Below are 8,125 nucleotides of genomic sequence, written 5' to 3'. Positions count from 1 at the left end.
TACTTGATCAGTTTCATGGCAGCACACATGAAGGATTTGTTAAGACCTTACAACAAGTTCGTTCGAATTTTTACTGGGTTGGAATGACGCAAGGAATTAAAGACTTTATTAAAAAAATTGTGTCACCTGCCAAAGAAATAAAGTAGAATGTATGGCACCAGCAGGACTTCTTCAACCTCTTCTAGTTCCCGAGCAAGTTTGGGAAGACATTTCCATGGATTTCATTGATAGACTCCCACCTTCCAATGGTAAAACAACCGTTTTTGTGGTAGTTGATAGATTATCCAAATATGCTCATTTTATTGCTCTGTCTCATCCATTTACAACCATTGGAGTTGCTAGAATATTCTTTGAAAATGTTTTCAAGTTGCATGGTATGCCTCGTTCCATTGTTTGTGATAGAGATTCAATGTTCATCAGTTTATTTTGGCAAGAGATATTCCAACTTTAAGGGACAGATTTCAACTTTAGTTCTAGTTACCACCCTCAAACGGATAGCCAGATTGAAGTGGTAAATAGAACATTAGAGATGTATTTGCGGTGTTTCACAAGTTCACAACCTAAGCAGTGGATGAAATGGCTGACATGGGTAGAGTTTTGCTACAACACGAGTTGGTACTCATCTATCAAAAGCATTGCTTTTGAAGTGGTATATGGAAGGGCTCATCCTTCTCTTTTGGCTTATGTTCCAAGTACAGCAAGAGTAGCAGCAGTGGAAGAGGAGCTCAAGAATCGTGACCAAGTTATCCAAGTTACCCTGGACAACATCAAACAGGCTCAGGCAAGAATGAAATGAATATATGATTCAAAACACCGGGAAAGAGAATTCTCAGAATCTGAAACTCTCTACCAAATTCTATGGTCCTTTCAAGGTATTACAAAGGATTGGTAATGTAGCTTACAGGTTGGAATTGCCTGAGTCCTCAAAATTACATCTAGTGTTTATGTTTCATTATTAAATAAGAAAGTTGGTGATCAATCAGTCATAACACAACTCCCTGCCATGGATCAAGTTGAAGAGAAAGTAATTCTTCTGCCGCAAGCAATTATGGACAGACGAATGAAGGGTAAGAGATAGCAAGTTTTGATGCATTGGCAAGGTTCATCTCCAGCTGAATCAACTTGGGAGGATTACGAAATCCTTAAAAAAAGCAGTTCCCAGATATTAGCCTTGAGGACAAGGCTGAAATTTAAGGAGAAGGGAATTGATAGGAGTTTTATGTTCTGAATTTCCATTTTTTATTTGAATGTTTAGTTCCTTGAATAAGTCTAGCATAATTGTAGGGTCATTAAAACCAACTTGTGAACGTAGGGTCTTTATCCCTATTTCTGTGGAAATTTGTTGAATTTTTCTGCTATTTATTGTGGAATGAAATAAAGATATAGCACCTTCTCTGCTATACTCTCTAATTCACATCAGAAATTGGAGGTTCTTGCTCCCTGAAACGAGCTAGACAAATCTCTTTTTTACTTTACTCCCAAAATAGGTTGAGGAAAGTTAATTCTACTAACAAGGTTGTACCACAAGACCATCGATTTTCCAACTTTGGTGATTTCCTTCCAGATGCATATATGTGAAAAATGCAAAAAAAAAAAAAATGACAAATTTTCCTGTTTCTTAATCCTAGTTATATGTTGATGATGTTCCAAGTAGGGGACTATTTCAATCCTAAAATATCTTTTGAATCGTATATCTCTTGAATGGAAGACTAGTAAAAAAAAAGAACATACCTAGAAAACATAGTGGAGTCGATAAGGATGATGGTAAAATATCATCAACACTATTATGAGTATTACCTTGGAAAGACATCACATGGCATATTTTTCCAAGAGATTGTTAATCTTAAGAAAGAAAGGCAAGAACATTTTTTGTATTTTGGAAAGAAAAGCAATGACAAATAACACAATATTAACAAGTACATACTGGCTATTGAATCCCAAAAATTCAATCTCGATAATCCAAAAATGAAATGATCACACATTTGAACTCAAAATGGCACATTCACACAAACGATCCAAATTAGACGTATGCCTTACACACATAGAAATGCTTGCATAACGAAGATGTAAACAAACTAGCAATTATAAAGGAGTCGTTTTAGCTAATCAACGCGTCCACTATGTTTAATGCATAAGAAGTTTCAGTGTATGTTCTTTCCCTTAAGACTACAAGTTCACTACTTAACATAAATAGTTAAACTCGAATTTTAGAAACTGTTATAGAATTAATTTTCCAATATAGTCCTTCGCAAAAATATCATCAGCACACTAAGATTTTTGGTTTACCTATTCCAAGAGGTCGTTAAAGCCTATAAGCTGATGTGTGATGAGCATTCATAAATGCAATGACCAACATACTTTAACAAAAGCATAAGAATTAAACTCATGAATGAAACATGAGAGCATAATAGAATCAATTAGCAGACAGGAAATCAATAGCTGCAACATGTCACCAATTAAAAAAATCCATTTACCCCAAGGTCTGATTAAACATCTATAGATAGATATATTAGAGATGAAGAAGATATGTAAAAATTTGAATAGCTTCCACCCAAATAGCTATTTCTTCTCTTACTCCATCGTGAACATCAGATTAATGAGTTTAAGAGTGGAATTCTCTTGTTAAGTGGGAGAAATTTGTTGATCATCATTCATATGTCAACAATAAATGGGTAGAAGTCATAAATATGTGGTTGAATTTAATATTTGACATTTACTATATGAAAAATGTAACTTTTTAGTGACTTTTAATTTCACATGAATATAAATCGTGCAGATATTTACCTTTCAAGATACATATTGGACATGCTTTCGTAGGGATGACAACTGGACGGGTTTAGGGCGGGGCGTTTGTTGCCCCATTTAATTTTCTTTTATTATTTTTTTTTTACATTTTCAAAATTGCGTATTAAGTTATTATTAGAGAATAAAATATAAATTCATAATGAGTTTTTTAGGAGTGAATTGTTTAGAAATAAAATTATTTTTAATCTTTTTTTATTATTTTTTTCCTTCATTGGGCACGTTCGGGGTGGGGCAAGGATGCCCCGTCCCGCCTCGCATCCTGCCTTGCCTTGCCCTGCCCCGCCAACTAGTTTGGGATGGGGCCTCGTCAGGACGGGATTGGACGAATTTTTTCGCCATCACTAACTTTCAAACTTTCCTTATTTTCAATCTCTAACTCCTCAAAATCCAAAACTCAGGATAAAATAACATAAAATGGGTAGTTTTGCACAGTTGAAGTGCTTAGTTCGGATTTTAATAGTAGGGATTGTGCCGATACATACATAAAAAGTTGCAAACATTGATGCTAGAAATTAAAGATTACGAATTTATTTATCCTTTCTACAAAGGATAACAACCTTCGATGAATTTTTTTTTTTTAACAAACTATTCAAATTACAAGCAAGGAGAAAATCTAGAAAATTTGGTTGCTCTAATAATAACATAGATTGAGACGTAGGGAAAAATTATTGCCTTCATTGTCCCATAAACATTTAATATTGATAGATGTAATCCACTTACCCACTTTTGTGTCGATGTGGGTCAGTAGGTGTATAATTTATTTTAAATTGTACAAATGGATAAGACAAGTTGGTGTGAACATTCCCAACGGCGAATTATTCCCCCACTAATAGCCGTTTCTTAAGTTAATTTAATAGTCAAATGTAAGTAGGTCCCACTCCCATATGTGACAATATAATACTATTTTATATTATGCCACGAGAATCATGACATTCCCATCCAATTTACATCCTTTGACCGTCGCCTTTTTAGAATTACTAATCGGGTTTTTGGGTTAATATTATATTAATTAGGTCATAATGTACTAGAAATTTCTCCTCATTTCACTTTTTGATATGGAAGTTGTGTCAAAAATAATTTTTAAAACAATACTATAAGTACAGAATTTTTTGATAAAAAAATCTTACAGACAACACATGACACGACATCATTGGATGATGAGGAAAAAAAAAAATAATCCAATCATATTTTGCCACATCATTATTGGTAAAACTTTTGTTAGACTCTTCTTAGCCTTCATAAAAGAAATTGGACGGTATAGTGCATGTTTTAAATGTGAGCAGCAAATTTTGCCCCTCGGGAGTTTTTGACCCAATTGGGTCAAAATTAAATCTCTGGCTAATCTCATATTTTCTCTTACTTAAAAACAAATATAGCAAAATAAAAAAACTCTAAAAAATCATAAATGAAAAGGTTCACAAAATTTATGAAACTTTGCTAAAAAAGCAAACGATCCTAAAATTGCGACCTTAACATGTATTCTACAAATTACAAAAAACTATAATAGACACGCATAAGTGAAATTTGAAAAACATTGAATTCCTAAAGCCTAACATGCAGATTAATTTTGTATGCCGGTTTGTCTCATGTGGATACCACGTACAAGCCATGTCAAATTCGAAAAGTCACATATCGCAAAATCTACATCACTATCGACGACTCAAACCTTTTACGAAACCTTTACATAACATGTCCAAGCCATTTTAGCGAAAGGAGGCCAATTTTACCCCGCTCGCTTAATAGGAAGCTATCTGAAGAGGTCCATTCCCCAAGAGACAGTAAAAAAAATTTTTGACAGTTAAACTCGATGTTCATGTAGCTTGATTTTAAAAATTATAAGATGGAAACGCACAAGATTAAGTTGATTGTCAACAATCTCGCAAATCAAGAAGCGACGCGTGGATACAAGGCTTTAAAATCAGAAACCTTGCCAATCAGCAAGCAACATGTGCCCAAAGGTTGCCAAAGGTGCGATTTGTCGAAAATGCATGAAGTCAAACGCGTAATCAAATCCATATTCATTTTGTTTCTATTGCACTTTATTAGCATGCTTGAGCCATATTATTATTATTATTATTATTATTATTATTATTATTATTATTATTATTATTATTATTATTATTTTATTTTTATTTTTATTATTTTTTAAGAATGCATTTTGAAATAAAAGATTAATGAAAAATACGTGATTAAAAAATAAGAAAGAGTTTTGAGTTTGCATGTAATATTATTTTATTGAAAATGTGTGATTGAAAGAAGAAAAAAGAGAAAAAAAATATATTTTAAAAATAATGGAAATCAAACAACAGTTATATTTCGACTCTTACCTGATTGTCGAAATGCAAACTTTGGCTGGACCACCTTTTTGGGTGGCTATCTTAATTTGCAAGCTTACATTTTTTTTTTCAACTCTTACTTGACTATTGATATCTTATCTTGCGCTATTCTTGGTCAATAATTTCTTAATAATATTAATATATTTTGTTACTGAAAATATTAAAGTTATATATTGGGATTCTATTCATCATATGATTTATTATGGAATGACAATGCATCACACGTTTTTTTTTTAATCATGTACAGTGACTTTTCCAATAAAACAAGGAACAAATAATAAAATACTGGTTAAAGTTAGGTAAAAATTCAAATTTCTCTTATAACAACAATGTTGAATTTTTGTTAAGAGGTAAGTTAATTGATGATCAACATCTGGTTTTACCTCTTCCATGAAACAATATTTATCGTAAAAATTATTAGAATATAGAGTCATGCTTTTTTGCTAATGAAAATTATATTTGTTTATACGAATATATATTGAACATTACACATTTCGTATAAATTTTTGCTTCAAATTGCACTTTTTATCACTAAGTCACTAACCTTTTATTTTCACATTCTTCCCAACCTTTCTTGCGCCCGTTGTTGGGGACTTCTTTGGTGGGGTTGGTGGAGAATATAGGGTTTGGATTTTGGTTTTTTTTTTTCCTTATTTTAATTAAGTGTGAAGATAATTTTACCGTTTAAAAATGTGGATAGGAAGGAAACCATTATCAAGACAATAACTTGTAATTAATTGAATGTAAAAAATAAAAAGAACGAGAAGAAAAAAGATTTGATACAAAAGTGCATTTCAAAGCAATAACTAGGGCCGTTTACCTTAAAGGTGTATTTGATTACGTTTATTTTTCATGAAAATTATTAATTTTTCATCCAAATTCCTACTTTGAGTGTTGGCTATTCTTTTCACAGATAAGCACCGGCCAAAACTCCTTCTCTCACAATCAAATATAAAACAAGTCTTCATTTGGCAAATTTATAAAGAGTAAAATAAATGTAATTGCTTATAAAGAGTAAAATAAATGGTAGTTATTCTCAAAAATTTGTTGACGTACAAATTATTTATGGCTGGCTAACAAATGAGAAATGGTTTTATCAAAGTTTGAAAGGTCCATACTTAGCTAATTGCTTTCTAGAGAAGAGACCCACCTAGCAAACTTGTGACATGGGAAGATAGTATGGTTGAGCTGAAAACATTGTTACATTTTAGTCATTCAAGAGTACTATTATTTGGCATAACAGATATAAAAACATCAAATTAGATGATATTAATGTAGTATTAAATAAGAGGTACAATTAAATGACTTATATAATTGCACCTCTCATTGTGTTTATCACATCATGCCACCTAAATTAGTGTTGTAGCACCACTGGTGCTAAATATCATTATTCGTCATTTTATGCAAAACTATTTATATGTCAAATAAATTTGAATTAAACTAAATGTACATCCTCAGTTGGCACGATCCAACAAATTTTTTATGGAGAGGTAGTTTAAGAGAGTGGATTTAATAATTATTTTTATCTATTTACAAATTTAGTTGTATATTCTATTATTTTAATATGTTTAAATAATTTTAAAATAAAGACCTCCAGCGAAAGGAAGCATCCTCTTACACGTCTCATTGTTCAACCATATATAAGCAATCTTATAATTTTAAAAAGTCAAAATTTAATAAGTACCATGAAGATTTAGCCATCTGTTATTCTGCTAAATAGTAATAAATAAGCTATCTTATAATTTTGAAAAGTCAAAATTTCAATAAAATATTCAGCAGACTCTCCTACACATGATTTACATGTTCAACTGAATTTTCCCGCAACATCTTTAACGAGGCCATTTCCGGTATTTCCTATAAATGTATCCATGTCGGACAAATGGCTATTGGGACCCACACAGAATCCAAATAAGTAATTTTATCGGGTGGCCCATCATAATTTTATCAAAACTAGTTTAAAAAAAAAAAAAAGGTTGAACTCCAACCTTAAGGGTCCCCCACTACTCCTACCCTGGAACATTGTGAAAGAAGTAAATCGCAAGTTATGCCTCCATGGGAATAGGGTTGAAGGCTGCTTGTACACTTACACTTACCCAAGAGTCAAATCCATATTTCAGGATTCGAACCCTTGACGCGACAGCCTCAAGTAAAATTGGATTTCTTCACCCTCCCCTTTTAACAATTGGAGATGTGCCCTGGGGGCATCAAAACTAGTTTCATCACATGTGCTTTTCGTCCTTGTGTGATGGGAGAGAAACTTCAGCCCTATCGGGGTTCGCCACCTCGACGGATGGTTCATCACACACCGTATCACATATGCTTTTAGTCCCTTTGTGATGGGATAGAAACTTTCGAACTACCAGTGTGCGCTACCCATCATCACATATGCTTTTAATCCCTGTGTGATGGGAGATAAACTTTCGCCTTATTAGGGTGCGTTACCTCGATGGGTGGGTTACCCATCGAGGTGGTGGCTCGAATTTGGGCAGTTGTGTCATTCACATGGTGTGACTGTCCCACTGAAGTTTCTCTCATGTGATAATGCTAAAATAGCAGATTATTAGGTATTTTATCTTTCATAAAATCGCGACATTGTACATAAAATATTTTCTCTTACTTGTGATTCCTTTTCTACCCTTTATGTACATGTGGAAAAGGCTGAGAAATTGCTGTTGTCATTTTCAATGCATACATATAATTTCCCACACAACCACTCCTGGTATTTCCTATAAATGAGGCAAAGATATGCCGCACTTTGTCGGACAAGCGGCATAATTTTTTAACAAATTTTATTGACTCGTTTCCACTCATTTCATAAGTAATTTCTGGTGGGTATCCATAATTCTCTCATCTCTTGAACCTATTCGTCCTTTTTTAAATTAATTGCATCACATATGCTCTTAAAAAAATAGAATTGTTTATACTTGTAATTTCTGAAATCTATAAAGCCTTAAATTTCTATTTATTTCAGAATTAAACTATAA

The sequence above is a fragment of the Olea europaea genome, unplaced genomic scaffold, assembly GCF_002742605.1.
Source record: "Olea europaea var. sylvestris unplaced genomic scaffold, O_europaea_v1 scaffold1871, whole genome shotgun sequence".
NCBI lineage: Eukaryota > Viridiplantae > Streptophyta > Magnoliopsida > Lamiales > Oleaceae > Olea > Olea europaea.
Note: the sequence above shows the minus strand (reverse complement) of the source record.